We start from the raw sequence: 19,354 nt of genomic DNA, 5'->3' as shown, positions 1-19,354 counted from the left end.
TAGTCCTACTTATTCACAGAAAAATGTAACCTACAAATGAAGAAGACCCAAAAAGTGGACAAGCCTATTATTAAAAGAATACACAAAAACATCTCTCATTGTATCATCAGTCATGACGCCCGCTGCTAATGGACCCTACAGAGTACTGCTCAAAGAATGACAGATCCCTATGCTGTTGTTAGCTATGTAAAGCAAGAGGTGGGGATACTGGTACACTATTGAGCAAATATGGCCATGTCAGTAATGTCACTACTATTTCCACTGGTAAGCCTCCTTACTAACCAGTGGTGGGTCTATTGTCTGTGTCTTCACTTTAAAATTGATGTCACGTAGAATCCCACTTCTATTTACACCATTTGTTTTCACCATCCATTCAAAGATTGTTATGTTTTAAAACAACCTTTATATGATGGCACATGGACTTTGGGTGTGAAATTCACATCTTTTTTTCATTATTATTAGTTTATGTGGTCATTGCACGTGTACATTACTTTGTATATATATATATATGTATTTTAATTTTTTGAGCGCTGCACAAATATTTTACTTTTCACATATGCCTTGATTTACACTTGTCTTAGTGTTGTGCTGGCTGCTTTTAGGTATATGTCAGTGTGATATACACCAATTTTTCTTTTGGGTAAAGGAAAATCTCAAAGCCATACAAATTAGGCATCTGGACAGCTCTTAAGCAAGTTCAGTTACATGTTTTTATTGCTAAGGAAATGTTTAGCCACTTACAGGTGACTATGACCACCAGGGACAAACTCAAGGATTTTGTTTTCAGAATAGACAGAACCACATAGACAAACTGGTTGTCATGACCTTAAAAGAGAGTTTAACTTGTGCTATATATTTTCAACAAAACCCAAATGTAGGGACAAGTGCTCAAGATTCACAGTCCTGGCAAGTTTATGTACAGATTCCCCAGGGAGAATAAAAAAAAAAGCTAATTCACTACATGCACAGGTCTTTGAACTATAGCCAGCAAGCTTAGAAGGACCAATAAGGTGGCTTTGCACAGGGCCGCCATCAGGGGGGGTACAGGCAGTACACCTGTAAGGGGCCCGGATGGCAACCCCCTTTTTTTAGGGGTATGGAGGTTCCCAGGGGCCCGGAGGCCGACAGGGCCCCAGATAGCAACCCCCCTTTTTTTATTTATTTTTTATAAAAAAAAAATATATATATATATTTTTATTTTATTTTTTATTAAAGGGACAATTTTTTTTAGAGGTCCGGAGGTCCCCAGGGGCCCGGAGGCCCCCAGGGCCCCGGATGGCAACCCCCCTTTTCTTATTTATTTTTTATAAAAAAAATATATATTTTTAATATATATATATTTTTTTTTAAAGGGCCAATTTTTTTTTCTTTAGGGGTGCGGAGGTCCCCAGGGGCCCTGAGATCCCCAGGGCCCTGGATGACAACCCCCCTTTTTTTTATAAAAAAAAAAAAAAATTATATATTTTTTTATTTCTTTTATTTTCTATTTATATATATAAATATATATATATATATATATATATATATATATATATATATATATATATATATATATATATATATATATAATTATTATTATTATTAAAGGGCCCAGAGGTCCCCACGGCACCGGATGGCAACCCCCCTTTTTTATAATTTTTTTATATTATTTTATTTCTTTTTTTATATTTTTTTTTTATTAAAGGGCTCAGATGTCCCCAGGGCCCCATGTGGCAAACCCCCTTTTTTAATTTTTTTATAAATTTGTATTTTTTTTATTTTTGTTCATATATTTATTTTTATTTTATTTGGATGGCAACCCCCTTTTTTTTTATAAATGTTTATTTTATTTGTTTTTATATATATTTTTTTAATTAAAGGGCCCAGAGGTCCCCAGGGCCCCAGATGGCAACCCCCCTTTTTAAAAAAAAAATAAATATTTTTTATATATATTCTTTATTTCTTTTTATTAAAAGGGCCCAGAGGTCCCCAGGTTCTTTATTTCTTTTTTTTTGTAAAGGGCCCCCCTGCTTCTCAATTCGCGGCAGCCCCCCCACAACTCAATTTCAGGCAGGAGCACCCCCCTGGTTCTCTGCTCCAGGAGGGCCCATGCCTAAAGCTGTGTAAGGGGCCCCATAATTCCTCCTGATGGTGGCACTGCTTTTGGATAGCCAACTCCCCTCATTAAAAAAGTGCAGTGTCAGTTTATTGGAAGCTGCTGTAAGAAGACAATAGGCAAAGCTAACAAACTGCTAAACTGCCTAATTCAGATTGTGACCCAAAAAGACAAAATTTAGGTGGAAAAGATCCATAAGTTGCACGTCATGAACCAGACACATGTGCATGAAGTGAGAAGAATAGCAGCCTCAGCCAGAACTCTAGCCAGGCCACTCCCCAATGCATTTTGCACTGCTGCATGGGGCTTAATCATTGGGTGTGCTCTCACACTTTGTATTAAAATTATTAATGCAACTCTTTACCCATACGAAATTCTTAGAATTTTATTCACACAAATAGAGCTTTCTTTTGGTAATCAGAGATGGGCCTTGAACACCTCAGTTCACCACCAGAACACTCAAACATAGAAAAAGTTTGGACCCAAACCCAGAACTGTATTAAAGTATATGAAACCCAAACTCGAAAAATCAAAAGTCCCCATTTCCAAGGTTTATTTGCAAGTTATTGGCCATATAAACAATATGGGGCCTGGTACTGCCCTGGGAGACATGTATAAATGCACATTTAAAAAAAAAAAAAAAAAAGATTGTTTTAAAGGAGCAGTGATTTTAATGATGCTTAAATTGAAACAATAAAAATGAAAAAAAAAAATACTTTAAATATAGTGCATGGGGGTTTCCCTTAGTCTGCCTGTAAAGTGGCACATCTATACCAAGTATATAAATCTGCTGCAACAAAACTGACATATATAAAGAAAAAAAAGACATTTAAATTGATTTACAAACTTTCTTGAAAAAAGCCTATTGTCGGCAGTGCAAAATTGTGAAATAAAACAGTGTGCCCCCCGCCCCCTTTGGTCCAAAAAAAATTAATAAAATGGTGTGAGCCCCTCCTAAATCCATACTAGACCCTTATGCGAACATGCAGCATGGCAGGTCACATGCCCTTACAATGTACTCCTACTCATTCACCAAAAGAAGTGTAAAAAAAAAAAAACAGTTTATGACAATTCCTTTATTAAAAATAGAAAAAAATGTCCCCGATGTAGATCCACCGCACCACCGGACCCAAAAAAACTCATCAGCAACGAAGGCTATTGCCGTCTGCCTGCTTCGCCATGTGATAGTTCTTAAATAGGTAAGGGGCAGGGACATCTAGTGTTATCACCTGGTGGCACTGCCCCCTTGTGACATCACTGACCAAGCATGCACCGTTGGTGGTGTCAAATGGGGATGGTGCCACCAGGTGACATCGCTAGGTGGTTCTGCCCCTTACCTATTTAAAAACTGTCACACGGCGGAGTAGGTAGTTGGCGGAGAACCTTCATAATGGGCGGAGCTTTTTTCTTTTTTCAGGTCCGGTTGTGCAGCGATCTACATCGGGGGGCATTGTTTTTTTATTTTTAATAAAGGAATTGTGTGTGTGTGTTTTTATTTCTTTTTGACACTTCTTTTGGTGAATGAGTAGGGAGTACAATGTACCTTCCAGGAGGCAAGAGCGTTTCTAAATGATTAAACTTTTTGGGTTTGGCAGGCGATGTGATTGACGATGAATTTTCATCAAGGACACCATTTTTACATTTTTTTATACAAAACTGTCTTGTGTGGTTATTACTTTGTACACTTTTTTGATGAATGCGTAGGGGTACTATGTACCCGATACTCATTCACATGGGGGGGGGCAGAAATCTAGTGACCCCCTTGTTAAAGGGGGCTTCCAGATTCTGATAAGCCTCCCTCCCACAGACCCCAACAACTACAGCCCAGGGATGTCAGGAAGAGGCCTTTGTCCCAATCAACAGGCATTTGTCCCCCCTGCCCCAGAGCACCCACCCCCCAAGTTGAGGGCATGTGGCCTGGTATGGTTCCTGACCTGTCAGTCTGCATGCCCGGATAAGGGACCGTCCAGAAAAGGGTCTAGTATGGATTTTGGGGGGACCCCATGCCGATTTTTTTCAATAGCTGGGTGCCGGCAATTGTAACATTGAGTCATTTTAAATGGGGTTTGACTCTTTTTTCTGCTCCTATATCACCTGAGTATGGGGATACCACATGTTTGAGACTTTTTTACAGCCTAGATGCATAGAGGGGCCAAAAATCCAAAGGGGCATAAATTCTGCATCTAATTTCCTGACTACCTTTCACATTTTTGGAGGCTTCGATGAATCAGAACAGCGGAAACACCCAAAAAATTACCCTATTTTAAAAAGCAAACACTCCAACGTATTTTCTGAGGCCTCGTACACACGACAGAGTTTCTCGGCAGAATTCGTCGAGAATCTCGGTGAAGAGCCGGATTCTGTCGAGAAACTCTGTCGTGTGTACACTTTTGGCCCGATGGAGCCGCCGAGGAACTCGTCGAGCAAATAGAGAGCAGGTTCTCTATTTTCTCGATGGGAGTGGATTTTGGCTCGACGAGTTCTTCATCTGGCTGTTTTTTCAACGAGAAACTCGGTCGTGTGTATGCTAAGAAACCTGTGAAAAACGTAGACACTGGAGAACAACATCGGTAAAAGTAGCGTTTGGAATGGAGATAGCACATTCGTCTCGCTTCCAACATTATTTCATCATTTATTTGCAGCGCTTTACACAATTTTTTGTAAGGGCACAAAACAGCAATATTCTTTTTTTCTTTTTTTAGGATATTCACACAGAGTTCCTTAAAATTTGGTGGAACCTTTTTCTTACTGATCTCAATAATATTTATTTAAAATATTCTCACCTTATTTTGGTCCTGTGTTTTAAATCCTGCTCTTAATATTCACCTTAATTTTTTATTTCTCAAAAATGCAAATCCTCTTATTTTTTTGAATGTCAAGTTCCCCCCATAGAAACCTTATTGCTTTGTCTTATCTCATCTGTCCCTTTCAAATTACACCTTATATCCAATTTTTTTTAAACATAACCTCACAAGCTAAATTTTAAAGCAAAAAAAAACAAGGACAAGTATGAACTGTAAAATAAAAATTTACCATTTATTTTGGTTTGAAAAATAAATTAAGTAAGCAAAAGTCAGCACTGGAGAGCTTGCTGCCATTTGTGCACAGCCAGGTGTGGCCTGATGTGACTGGTGAGCAGTTGGAGGCCAAAATGGGGACTTGAGAGGTTCATTCAGGAAGGAACGCATCAAGGTCTTGGACTCCCCGAGGTCACAAACTGGAGCAGGGCAGGCAGATGTCACCAGGTTGTGGTACTATAGCAGCCTGAACTCTGGTACACCACATGGAAGTAAGGGAGTCACTTTCTTGATTTCTTCAAGGCCTTCCTTGGTGGCTTCCCTGCAGCCTGCTCTTTGACCTTCTCTGCAGCCTTCTCAGCAGCCTTCCTCTTCTGCCTGGCTGGAGGTGGTGCCACAGGGGTAGTACTCATGCCAGGAGGAGGAGTAGACGAAGGTGGTGGAGGATGAGTAGACGAAGGTGGTGGAGAAGGAGGAGGAGTAGTAGAAGGAGGTGGAGCATTAGAAGGAGGAGGAGTAGTAGAAGGAGCAGTAGAAGGAGGAGGAGCAGTAGAAGGAGGAGGAGTAGTAGAAGGAGGAGGAGCAGTAGAAGGAGCATTAGAAGGAGGAGGAGTAGTAGAAGGAGCAGTAGAAGGAGGAGGAGTAGAAGGAGGAGGAGCAGTAGAAGGAGGAGGAGTAGTAGAAGGAGCAGTAGAAGGAGGAGGAGCAGTAGAAGGAGGAGGAGTAGTAGAAGGAGGAGGAGCAGTAGAAGGAGGAGGAGTAGTAGAAGGAGCAGTAGAAGGAGCTGGAGCAGGAGTAGTAGAAGAAGAAGAGGAAGAAGAATGTTGAGAAGGAGCAGGAGAAGAAGAGGAAGAAGAATGTTCAGAAGGAGCAGGAGAAGAAGAGGAAGAAGAATGTTCAGAAGGAGCAGGAGAAGAAGAGGAAGAAGAATGTTGAGATGAAGGAGAAGAAGAAGGTGGGGGAGGTTGAGAAGGAGCATGAGAAGAAGAAGGTGGGGGAGGTTGAGAAGGAGCATGATAAGAAGAAGGTGGAGGAGGTTGGGAGTTATCTGGTGTGTGAGGATGGGGATGGCGGCAAATGACAGTGTCCTCCGTGAGAAGACCCCTCACCCCCTGATTTGCGAGGGTGATGAGGAGTCCCTCAAAGAGGAGGCGCTGGTCTACTGTCATTTCTGCCATTTTAGCCAAAACCACCGTCACAAATCCCTCCTGAGCAGTGGGAGGCTGTTGAAGGGTTGCATGGGCGTCCCGAATGAGGGCTAGTGAGGCGTCACGCACCCTCGTATCCCTCACCTGCCTTCTCGGACGCAGGCGAAGAGGAGGCACCTGACATCTGGTACTTCGCCCAGCCACCTCGTCCAACCCACTTGGGCCTGCCACCTCATCCAACCCACTTGGGCCTGCCACCTCATCCAACCCACTTGGGCCTGCCACCACTTTCAAGCCACTTGGGCCTGCCACCACGTCCAAGATACTTGGGCCTGCAGCCTCCTCCAAGCCACTCACCCTGCCCTCCTCCTGCCTGGCATTTTCCCGATCCTCCTGCTGGCTGGTCTCGTCCTGTGTATGGAAAAAAAGTACAGTTTTACTTTCTTTTTTAAAAATAAGACTCATTTTTCAGCTCCTGACTGTTGCATATTTTTTAGTCACGACTTAGCTAAGCCAATCATTGTGACCCATGTTTTATGGTGAATCACACAAAAATAATTCCTGGCCAATACTGACAAATGATCTGTATAACACTTTTAGCTCTACCTTTTTTTTACCTTTAACATCTTAATTTACATCTCTTTAACAACATTTAAACACCACACATTTGCACATTGAAAGTACTATATACCTGGCTCCAGCTGGGCAAATCCGGATCTTCATCCAGGATGGAAGGCTGCTGAGAGGGTTCATCTGCAGAGGGAGCAGCAGGTTGGCTGGAGGGAAGGCTGGAGGGAAGGCTGGACCTTCTGTTCCTTCTGGGGGCAAGGCTAGAAAGTGACTCCCTTACCTCCAGGTGTTCATCCAGGAAGCTCAGTTTGCTATAGTACCACAACTTGGGTTTAAATACCCGCCCTGCTCCAGCTCCAGACCTCATCGAAGCCAAGACCTTGTTGCGTGCCTTCCTGTAGGTGCCTCTCAAGGTCCCAATTTTGACCTCCAACTGGTCAGTCGTCACATCAAACCCCACCTGTCTCCGCACAAGTGGGAGCAGGCTCTCCAGTGCGGTTTTGCGCAAGTCTCTGTTGCGTGATATGGGGTCTTTGGTGGCCCACAGAACTGGAAGTTCTCTCCACCGGTCTATAAAGATGTCCAAAAATTCTGGTCTATTGAACAGGTTCATCTTTTCCTGTCCAAAACCAAGGAGAAATAAATAATGTCAATACACAGTCTATAAAGTTAATTACTCTTTCTCACCAGCTAGCCCTTAAAGGGTCACTAATGGATAAATCTTTTTTTGATGAAATGACTGTTTACAGTGTCTAGAGACATACAAGTGCATACATATAATGTGCCTCTAGTTTCACTTTTGCTTTTAAAATGATTTAATGTTTCTGTGAAGTAAAGAGACACACAGAACACAAACAAAGAAATCCAGGGCATATTTTATTTTCAAAAATTATTAGCATTGTTTCTGTGGATTTTTAGACACACAGCTTAGACCACAGTGACAAGCTCCCCTGATAAATTTTAGAGGGAGCCAGAGAACCAGGAAGTGAGGATTTATGCAAAGGATTACAGCTGCTTAAAAGCAAAAACGGACAATGAGGACATGAAATCCAGACTGATATAATGTAAAGTAAGTTATTTCTGCCCCAAACAATTTGAGGTTATTGCTCCTTTAAATGTCTGTCTTTCCTGAATATACAACAAAAAACTGCGCTACCACAACACAGTTAATTAGGCAGCGGCTAGCGTGTGATGACAAGAAAATAAAACAATATAAAAGCCGCGCCAAGTATCAAAACAGATGAATATAACAGTTAAACAGTCCACTGATGGTATAAATAGTAGTGGATTTTCAACTGGTTCTCCAGCAAAGACAGAATCACTGTGTTAATCAGAGGCTGATTTGCATGTAGAGATGTTAACTTTTCAATGCACCTGGTGACATGCATACAGTGTGTGAGATCCCACCACCAGACATGTATATCAGCTTACCAGATAGCAAGCCTTTAGTGCAGTTGGCTATAGCCCAGCCACGGCCTTTAAATCCCCTGGGCTAAGATGTTTCAAGATTCCCAGTCGAAATGGCAGCCTTGGTGTTGAAAGTAATGCATGTTTGCGGTTTAGGACGCAACGCAACCCGTCAATACAACAGCAAAACGATAAACGTAACCCAATCCGGCTCACATGCAGGCAGGAAGACAGAAAGGGACGCAATAGCGTGATACACTACTTAAAGTGGAGTTTCCATCCCAAATTTTGTGTTCATTATTGTGCTCATTAGACAGGACACAAGCTGGGTTTTCAGTGTGCTGGGCGGCACACACACAGGAAAAGACAGAAGCACACTGCTTCTCCACTGTGTGATCCGTGCTGCAGTAAGACCATGCAAAAATTTCCTGAATATGCCACTGCTGTCCCAAGTTCGAAGCATACCTACACGCTTGTCGTTCAAACGTCTTTCTTACGCAACCCGGTCGTATGGACGCTACGTGTGTTCGAGCCTTATATACACTCCGCACACGACATCCGCCCATGCTTAAAAAATTAGATGTTTCCCCCCGCCCCTTATCTTCCGTCGCGAAAACGACAAGGAGGAATTGGCAGCAGATCATGTTGGGTCAGTTCGTAGGAAACAGATGACCAGTTGTGTTGAACTAATAAGCCAGATCTCCTCCTCATTTGTGTATGAAACGTTAGAGAAAAGCACTCCGATCTAGTTTGGTCAAGACATAAAAGCGACCATTTGCATCATGTTTAAAACGACATTTTTTCAAAAGACATCCTGAGAACCGAGATTGGCCACACAACAGTAGTTGGATCAAAATGCATAAGCAAAGCGTTGGTTACGTACGACGGCACTATAGCAGACCATTACCTTCAATTTTAGAACTAGCTATGTTTTAGTTTATGAACATAAGATGTAGCCCACAAAATCATTCAATCAAGAATAACATGTAAAATGTAGTTACATACCGGTGTTTGACCCGATCGTTATCTCCGCCGTCTTCCACAAACTGTGAACGCCCCTTTTACTCACGTGGTAGCCCTTTATACACGCGCATGTGTGACTTTACGCACGTCTCCCCGCCCCTGACGTTCGTGGTGTTGTCTTTTCCCCGCCCCTTTTCATTCTTTTTTTTGGTTGGGAGCACATGTTAGGGAATATGGCAGCAATTCAGGAGCCAGGCCAGGCGGGACGAGGGATCCACAGAAGAATCCGTTTTAAGGCCACCAACATGACCTTTGAAGAAATGGTGGAGATGGTCCTCATCTTCAAAGCAGAGTACTATGATGGGAGGCATGGGCCATACAAGTACCCGAACAAGGTCAAGGCCCAAATAATGGAGAAGGTGAGGAGGAGTCTCCATCGCAAATTTGGGGTGAAAAGATCGAAGGAACAGATCAGAAAAAGGTGGTCTGACCTCAAAAAGCGGAACAAATGAAGAGGATCAGGAGAGTGATTAGAAGAAGTACGTTTTTTATATATTTATTATTATTTGTTCCGCGCCATGTGTTTTTAATTTCAGGTTGTACTGTATTATGTTTTTCTGCCCAAGAATTTGTCGTCAAAGTGGACGTACATTCGGAACGACAACTCATACGACAAAATATTGTGCATAAAATCATGAAAATTATGACATTTCAAAAAAATTGGGATGAGATCAATATTGAAATTTATGTAGATGTGCTATTAAAAACATTCAATTATTGTTAAATTAAAATATATACAGTAAAAGGAGAGTCTGCTCAGCAGTCGGTGACACATGTGGACTCATTTGCATAATTGTTGTCCCCTTTAATAACCCATTTTGGGGTTCACACAGAGGTGAGGTGATCCAGTGTATACTTGGTTGGCTTACATGTTTAAAAGTAGACCAAAGGTACAAGAATTGTCATGATCTTTGTGAATGCCTACAATCCTGTGTTTTGCCCTGAGGGGTTTTTCGAAACATCAATAGTCCCAGAAATTGTATAAAGTGAATCATATTCCTCTTTCAGGCCTATAAGCTATTAAAATCCTGTTTCCATTTTCTTCATTCTCGTAGGGCGTCATGAAGCTTTGACACGGGAGCAAGAAGTCAGCACGCAAGCCACACCCCCGAGGGATGGTGATGATGCGCAGCCTGCCACCACATCAGGTAAAGTAACATATAACTAACCCAGCTTCAGGTAATGTAGATGTAGGCCTGCCTAATTTTAATAAATGGTTTTGTCCCACATTTCAGGAGCAGGTGGTGGCTTGGACTTGGACAGGCATACTGTCCAGATGGTGATCTCTGAAATCTGGGCCTGCAGAGAAGAGGTGGAGGAGATACATCTGGCCAACAGAAAAATAAAAGAAAGAACAAGGAGGGTGGAAAATAAATTAAAAAATGTAATCGATGTTTTGGGGAGAGTCTGAATGTTAAAAAAAAAGTTTCTGAAACCAAAAAAAATCTGATTTTTTAGTATTTAATCTTAATCAAAAAAAAAAAAAAAAATTTAAAAAACAGATTTTAAGGTTTATTTAATCAAAAAAAAAAACAAAAAAATAACAAAACCAGATTTGAATGTTTATTTAATTAAAAAAACACACACAAAAAAAAAACAAGATTTGAATGTTTATTTAATTAAAAAAACACAAAAAAATTAAAAAAACAGATTTTAAGGTTTATTTAATCAAAAAAACACAAAAAAATAACAAAACCAGATTTGAATGTTTATTTAATTAAAAAAACACAAAAAAAAAAAACAGATTTTAAGGTTTATTTAATAAAAAAAAACAAAAAAATTAAAAAAACAGATTTTAAGGTTTATTTAATCAAAAAAAACAAAAAAATTAAAAAAACAGATTTTAAGGTTTATTTAATAAAAAAAAACAAAAAAATAACAAAACCAGATTTGAATGTTTATTTAATTAAAAAAACACAAAAAAAAACAGATTTGAATGTTTATTTAATTAAAAAAACACAAAAAAATAACAAAACCAGATTTGAATGTTTATTTAATCAAAAAAAATAAAAAAATAAAATAAAATATTTTAAGGATTATTTAATCAAAATATTCTAAAACCAAAAAAAAAATGATTGTATATTGTATGATAAAAAAGACCAAAAAAATGACAAAAATGATTGTATATTGTATGATAAAAAAGACCAAAAAAATGACAAAAATGATTGTATATTGTATGATAAAAAAGACCAAAAAAATGACAAAAATGATTGTATATTGTATGATAAGAAATACCAAAAAAATTACAAAAATGATTGTATATTGTATGATAAAAAATTAAAAAAAATAAAAAACCAAAAAAATCTTTTCAGGGTATTTGTTAAACCAAAAAAATAAATAAATACGATGCGGACGTGCTTCCCGTCAATGGCTCCCCCGCAGTTGGGGAAGTTCCAACGGGTCTGGAAGTCCAAAGCCACAGACTGCCACTCCTGTGGTGTGGACAGAAGTTGGGGAAGAAAAAATGCAAAAATTAGCCACGTAACCTTGCAAGCAGATTAGACAAAGACATTATAAGCATTATAATATTTCTGGGAACTAGCATATTATATCTAAATATATTTAGACAATTAGCACATTAAACACCCCCTCTGATGGGCCAGTGCCCAAGTTTGGGGGAGGGCTAGATGAGTTTGGGAGTACAAAAATAATATAATTAGGATTATTGGTGAACATAGACTTTACAACACATTTTGGAGGGGAGGGCTAGATGAGTTTGGGAGTCCAAAAATCAAAAATAAAAATTATTGAATATTGGTGAACATAGACTTTACAACACATTTTGGAGGGGAGGGCTAGATGAGTTTGGGAGTCCAAAAATCAAAAATAAAAATTATTGAATATTGGTGAACATAGACTTTACAACACATTTTGGAGGGGAGGGCTAGATGAGTTTGGGAGTCCAAAAATCAAAAATAAAAATTATTGAATATTGGTGAACATAGACTTTACAACACATTTTGGAGGGGAGGGCTAGATGAGTTTGGGAGTCCAAAAATCAAAAATAAAAATTATTGAATATTGGTGAACATAGACTTTACAACACATTTGGGAGGGGAGGGGGGGGACATTACAATGGATATAACACAATACATTGGGAAGTGACTAGACTAGGTAGGTTGGGGCCCAGGATAGCATGCTGGGGAGGTAAGTGATGGGAAATATGCATGTAGGCCAAAAAAGGGGCATCAATAAAGTTTACAGCATGCATGGGGGCAAAGGGAACATTCACAGCATATTCCAAACATGGTAATTAGGGAAGGAGGAGATAACTACAAGACATTAGCATACATTATAGACATAAAATGTGATATTAAAGGAGCAAACTTACCCTCATATATTCCTCCTGCAGAACCTGGATGATGGCAGAGCAGGTGTCAGGAATGATGAGGCCCAGAGCCTGGGGGGAGATGCCCGTCGAGAACTTTAAGTCCTGAAGGCTTCTCCCAGTTGCCAGATAACGGAGGGTGGCAACTAGCCTCTGCTCAGCACTGATGGCTTCCCGCATAACGGTGTCCTGCCTGGTAATATAGGGGGACACCAAAGCCAACAGGTGCTGAAAGACGGGATCAGACATCCTCAGGAAATTCCTGTAATCAACAGGATTATTTTCCTGAAGCTCCTGCAGCAAAGGCATGTGAGAGAATTGGTTCCTACGGAGCAACCAATTCTTGGTCCATGAACGCGTCCTCCTCCTGTTCATGAACTCCTCATCGTCTAGGTCATAAACAAACAGACCTACACACAGAAGATGCTTAGCACGAAGTCGGCGACGACTAGGTGCCTGCAACATGGCTACAAGGCTAGGAACGAACGACAAATCAGAATTGCACTAAACAGACCGCAGTGAAGAACAGCAAGACCTATGAAGAACGACCCTGACAATGAAAAACGCGGGGACAGGACCGCAATGTAAAACAATACGACCTGACCGCACGTCCCGATTGCCTAGATACGACCCCCACAAGCACAAACTGAACGGCAGAGATCAATCTGAAAGCACAAAGACTGAAAAGCACGAATCGTCACTCACCAAACTTTTACTAACACGCGTAAACACGGAATCAGCAAAAGGAGCCCCAAGGGTGGCGCCAACAAAATCAAACCTCCCCTTTATAGTCGCGTCATACGTGGTGAGCGTCACCGCGCTGGAAAACGACCAAATTTTGGTCTGTTACGTGTGTACGCAAAGCAAGCCTGTCGAGCTTCTCGACAAGTTCAACAAGGAACTCGACGAGGAACTCGATGTGCTTGGCACGTCGAGTTCCTCGGCCGTGTGTACGGGGCCTGAAAGGCATAGTCATTTGTTGCCAAATATTTTTAGAAAAAGGAAGGAAAGAATTTTTTTTTTTTTACACAAAGTTGTCAATGAATAAGGTATTTCTAATGCCTTGTACACACCATCGGTTCATCCGATGAAAACGGTCTGATGGATTTTTTCATCAGATATCCGATGAAGCTGACTTTCATCAGTCTTGCCTACACACCATCAGTTAAAACACAGATCGTGTCAGAACGCGGTGATGTAAAACACAATGTCGTGCTGAGAAAAATTAAGTTCAATGCTTCTTATATAACATTGAGGCAAGGAGCCATAGCAGAAGTGGAACTTAAAGTGTTACCCTAAAAAAAAAATTGATCCTCTTCCCTTAAAGCATGTTATACAGCAATTTGGCCACCTGTATCACCTGCAATATCTGGTTGATCCTGCCTGGTTCTGACCTCCGCTCTGTAAACTGACCATGGTTTATCATGGCCGTTGAGCCCTAGTTTACGTGCCACCATCATCTGCAGCTCTGTTCTGTCCTCCTCTGTGCTCCTCTCCCCCTCCTCTCCCCCTCCCTCCCTGCCTGTCAGTTCATACCAGCGCCGCACTTCTCCCCTCCCTGCTGCTATAAAACTATGTTGTGTTTATACCATCCCCTCTGTTAGATAACAATATGTGTCCTAGTGTCTGTGCTTTAATAAAAAAAATCAGAATTCCTCCAAGCGCTCACATGATATCTCGCCTCTCTCCTCCTCTCCTCCCCTGCTGACATTAGCAGGAGTTCTCGGACCCGACCGCTGGAGCTGTCAGATGGGGAGAGGAGAAGCCCGTGGAGTCAAGTGAGCGCTGGGAGGTTCTTTTTTTTTTATAAAGCACAGACACTAGGACACCTAAATACACCATTGATGCTGTATTCATTTAGTGACATTTATTATGTATAATTATGTTTTGTTTTTCTTCATTATCTTTGCAGAATGTTTTATCCAAGGCTTTCTTCTCCGGATGTTCGTCCATTTTTGGATCCCCCTTTTTTTTTTACATCTTTTTGGTGTGGCTCTCCTTGTGTTGGGCTGTGCGAGCCTGCTGGAAGAAGAAGAAGAAGAAGAAGAAGAAGAAGAAGAAGAAGAAGAAGAAGAAGAAGAAGAAGAAGAAGAAGAAGAAGAAGAAGAAGAAGAAGAAGAAGAAGAAGAAGAAGAAGAAGAAGAAGAAGAAGAAGAAGAAGAAGAAGAAGAAGAAGAAGAAGAAGAAGAAGAAGAAGAAGAAGAAGAAGAAGAAGAAGAAGAAGAAGAAGAAGAAGAAGAAGAAGAAGAAGAAGAAGAAGAAGAAGAAGAAGAAGAAGAAGAAGAAGAAGAAGAAGAAGAAGAAGAAGAAGAAGAAGAAGAAGAAGAAGAAGAAGAAGAAGAAGAAGAAGAAGAAGAAGAAGAAGAAGAAGAAGAAGAAGAAGAAGAAGAAGAAGAAGAAGAAGAAGAAGAAGAAGAAGAAGAAGAAGAAGAAGAAGAAGAAGAAGAAGAAGAAGAAGAAGAAGAAGAAGAAGAAGAAGAAGAAGAAGAAGAAGAAGAAGAAGAAGAAGAAGAAGAAGAAGAAGAAGAAGAAGAAGAAGAAGAAGAAGAAGAAGAAGAAGAAGAAGAAGAAGAAGAAGAAGAAGAAGAAGAAGAAGAAGAAGAAGAAGAAGAAGAAGAAGAAGAAGAAGAAGAAGAAGAAGAAGAAGAAGAAGAAGAAGAAGAAGAAGAAGAAGAAGAAGAAGAAGAAGAAGAAGAAGAAGAAGAAGAAGAAGAAGAAGAAGAAGAAGAAGAAGAAGAAGAAGAAGAAGAAGAAGAAGAAGAAGAAGAAGAAGAAGAAGAAGAAGAAGAAGAAGAAGAAGAAGAAGAAGAAGAAGAAGAAGAAGAAGAAGAAGAAGAAGAAGAAGAAGAAGAAGAAGAAGAAGAAGAAGAAGAAGAAGAAGAAGAAGAAGAAGAAGAAGAAGAAGAAGAAGAAGAAGAAGAAGAAGAAGAAGAAGAAGAAGAAGAAGAAAAGAAGAAGAAGAAGAAGAAGAAGAAGAAGAAGAAGAAGAAGAAGAAGAAGAAGAAGAAGAAGAAGAAGAAGAAGAAGAAGAAGAAGAAGAAGAAGAAGAAGAAGAAGAAGAAGAAGAAGAAGAAGAAGAAGAAGAAGAAGAAGAAGAAGAAGAAGAAGAAGAAGAAGAAGAAGAAGAAGAAGAAGAAGAAGAAGAAGAAGAAGAAGAAGAAGAAGAAGAAGAAGAAGAAGAAGAAGAAGAAGAAGAAGAAGAAGAAGAAGAAGAAGAAGAAGAAGAAGAAGAAGAAGAAGAAGAATCTTTTGTTTCAAAAACTGCCAAGGTTTTTTTCTTTTTTTTTTCTCTTGCGCTTGGGGGAAATGCAAAAGGGAAACATTGCTCATGGAACCCAAGGAAAGAATGTGGGGCTTTATATGTTAGAAAGATAAAGAAAACACCATTCTTTCGGAAGCAAAGGGAACATGCCAGACCATTCTGTTCTTAAAAGAGGTGAAAACAAAAATACTTCATCTGCATTGTTGAATCAAGATAACCAATATAAGGCATCAAAAAACTGTTACGATTTGAGAGAAAAGAATTGCAAAATTATTTTTCTTTACAATAGGACCTTGGCAAACAGGCATCTTACTACTTGATTTCTACAAGTAGTTTACATTGGAGGTTGACAAACATGTTCACCATTTGTTGAAGGAATAGTGATTACGATGTTGCTGAAATCTTGGCCTTGTCAAGGCAGGACTATACTTTCAGGGATCATTTCTGTAGGATGCAAAGGGAGAAATGTGCTCGAAAGTGTCCAAACTCACCTTCCACGATGATGAATTTTAGGGTTCTTGTCTTGTTAGGACTCCTGCTGGCAGTGCTGCTCTGTGCAGGTGCTGCCACCATTTGATGACTTGGTCATCTTTCTAGGTGGAAAGATGGCAGGCGGGAGCTCATTCAGAGTGGTTGTTTGAGTGCTTAGAGTCTTCTTTTGTTTCAAAAACAGCTGACTTTCCAAACTTTTGTTTTGGTCCAATTTGTAAACTCTGTGTTTTTTTTTTTACCAATTGCCAGATGGAAAGGGAAAAAAAATGACATGATATTTCTATTTGGGAAGATTATTAGTAGTGCGACAGGCAGTTGCTGCCAAGGTTTTTTTCTTTTTTTTTCTCTTGCGCTTGGGGGAAATGCAAAAGGGAAACATTGCTCATGGAACCCAAGGAAAGAATGTGGGGCTTTATATGTTAGAAAGATAAAGAAAAGACCATTCTTTCGGAAGCAAAGGGAACATGCCAGACCATTCTGTTCTTAAAAGAGGTGAAAACAAAAATACTTCATCTGCATTGTTGAATCAAGATAACCAATATAAGGCATCAAAAAACTGTTACGATTTGAGAGAAAAGAATTGCAAAATTATTTTTCTTTACAATAGGACCTTGGCAAACAGGCATCTTACTACTTGATTTCTACAAGTAGTTTACATTGGAGGTTGACAAACATGTTCACCATTTGTTGAAGGAATAGTGATTACGATGTTGCTGAAATCTTGGCCTTGTCAAGGCAGGACTATACTTTCAGGGATCATTTCTGTAGGATGCAAAGGGAGAAATGTGCTCGAAAGTGTCCAAACTCACCTTCCACGATGATGAATTTTAGGGTTCTTGTCTTGTTAGGACTCCTGCTGGCAGTGCTGCTCTGTGCAGGTGCTGCCACCATTTGATGACTTGGTCATCTTTCTAGGTGGAAAGATGGCAGGCGGGAGCTCATTCAGAGTGGTTGTTTGAGTGCTTAGAGTCTTCTTTTGTTTCAAAAACAGCTGACTTTCCAAACTTTTGTTTTGGTCCAATTTGTAAACTCTGTGTTTTTTTTTTTACCAATTGCCAGATGGAAAGGGAAAAAAAATGACATGATATTTCTATTTGGGAAGATTATTAGTAGTGCGACAGGCAGTTGCTGCCAAGGTTTTTTTCTTTTTTTTTCTCTTGCGCTTGGGGGAAATGCAAAAGGGAAACATTGCTCATGGAACCCAAGGAAAGAATGTGGGGCTTTATATGTTAGAAAGATAAAGAAAAGACCATTCTTTCGGAAGCAAAGGGAACATGCCAGACCATTCTGTTCTTAAAAGAGGTGAAAACAAAAATACTTCATCTGCATTGTTGAATCAAGATAACCAATATAAGGCATCAAAAAACTGTTACGATTTGAGAGAAAAGAATTGCAAAATTATTTTTCTTTACAATAGGACCTTGGCAAACAGGCATCTTACTACTTGATTTCTACAAGTAGTTTACATTGGAGGTTGACAAACATGTTCACCATTTGTTGAAGGAATAGTGATTACGATGTTGCTGAAATCTTGGCCTTGTCAAGGCAGGACTATACTTTCAGGGATCATTTCTGTAGGATGCAAAGGGAGAAATGTGCTCGAAAGTGTCCAAACTCACCTTCCACGATGATGAATTTTAGGGTTCTTGTCTTGTTAGGACTCCTGCTGGCAGTGCTGCTCTGTGCAGGTGCTGCCACCATTTGATGACTTGGTCATCTTTCTAGGTGGAAAGATGGCAGGCGGGAGCTCATTCAGAGTGGTTGTTTGAGTGCTTAGAGTCTTCTTTTGTTTCAAAAACAGCTGACTTTCCAAACTTTTGTTTTGGTCCAATTTGTAAACTCTGTGTTTTTTTTTTTACCAATTGCCAGATGGAAAGGGAAAAAAAATGACATGATATTTCTATTTGGGAAGATTATTAGTAGTGCGACAGGCAGTTGCTGCCAAGGTTTTTTTCTTTTTTTTTCTCTTGCGCTTGGGGGAAATGCAAAAGGGAAACATTGCTCATGGAACCCAAGGAAAGAATGTGGGGCTTTATATGTTAGAAAGATAAAGAAAAGACCATTCTTTCGGAAGCAAAGGGAACATGCCAGACCATTCTGTTCTTAAAAGAGGTGAAAACAAAAATACTTCATCTGCATTGTTGAATCAAGATAACCAATATAAGGCATCAAAAAACTGTTACGATTTGAGAGAAAAGAATTGCAAAATTATTTTTCTTTACAATAGGACCTTGGCAAACAGGCATCTTACTACTTGATTTCTACAAGTAGTTTACATTGGAGGTTGACAAACATGTTCACCATTTGTTGAAGGAATAGTGATTACGATGTTGCTGAAATCTTGGCCTTGTCAAGGCAGGACTATACTTTCAGGGATCATTTCTGTAGGATGCAAAGGGAGAAATGTGCTCGAAAGTGTCCAAACTCACCTTCCACGATGATGAATTTTAGGGTTCTTGTCTTGTTAGGACTCCTGCTGGCAGTGCTGCTCTGTGCAGGTGCTGCCACCATTTGATGACTTGGTCATCTTTCTAGGTGGAAAGATGGCAGGCGGGAGCTCATTCAGAGTGGTTGTTTGAGTGCTTAGAGTCTTCTTTTGTTTCAAAAACAGCTGACTTTCCAAACTTTTGTTTTGGTCCAATTTGTAAACTCTGTGTTTTTTTTTTTACCAATTGCCAGATGGAAAGGGAAAAAAAATGACATGATATTTCTATTTGGGAAGATTATTAGTAGTGCGACAGGCAGTTGCTGCCAAGGTTTTTTTCTTTTTTTTCTCTTGCGCTTGGGGGAAATGCAAAAGGGAAACATCGCTCATGGAACCCAAGGAAAGAATCTGGGGCTTTATATGTTAGAAAGATAAAGAAAAGACCATTCTTTCGGAAGCAAAGGGAACATGCCAGACCATTCTGTTCTTAAAAGAGGTGAAAACAAAAATACTCCATCTGCATTGTTGAATCAAGACAACCAATATAAGGCGTCAAAAATGTTACGATTTGAGAGAAAAGAATTGCA

General features: G+C 40.0%; 4 non-coding genes across 4 annotated transcripts; all 4 read left to right on the top strand.

Annotated features, from left to right (window-relative positions):
• Nucleotides 1–16,269: 16,269 nt before the first annotated feature.
• LOC120930054 lies at nucleotides 16,270–16,484 on the top strand. Its single transcript, XR_005747584.1, has one exon. It is a non-coding gene; the product is annotated as a small nucleolar RNA U3 (small nucleolar RNA).
• Nucleotides 16,485–17,079: 595 nt separating this feature from the next.
• On the top strand, nucleotides 17,080–17,294 carry LOC120930053. Its single transcript, XR_005747583.1, has one exon. It is a non-coding gene; the product is annotated as a small nucleolar RNA U3 (small nucleolar RNA).
• Nucleotides 17,295–17,889: 595 nt separating this feature from the next.
• On the top strand, nucleotides 17,890–18,104 carry LOC120930052. The gene has a single exon (XR_005747582.1). It is a non-coding gene; the product is annotated as a small nucleolar RNA U3 (small nucleolar RNA).
• Nucleotides 18,105–18,699: 595 nt separating this feature from the next.
• LOC120930051 lies at nucleotides 18,700–18,914 on the top strand. Its single transcript, XR_005747581.1, has one exon. It is a non-coding gene; the product is annotated as a small nucleolar RNA U3 (small nucleolar RNA).
• Nucleotides 18,915–19,354: the final 440 nt, after the last annotated feature.

Source organism: Rana temporaria, chromosome 2 (genome assembly GCF_905171775.1).
Source record: "Rana temporaria chromosome 2, aRanTem1.1, whole genome shotgun sequence".
NCBI classification, from domain to species: Eukaryota; Metazoa; Chordata; class Amphibia; order Anura; family Ranidae; genus Rana; species Rana temporaria.
Note: the sequence above shows the minus strand (reverse complement) of the source record. Positions and strands in the feature narration are given on the sequence as shown.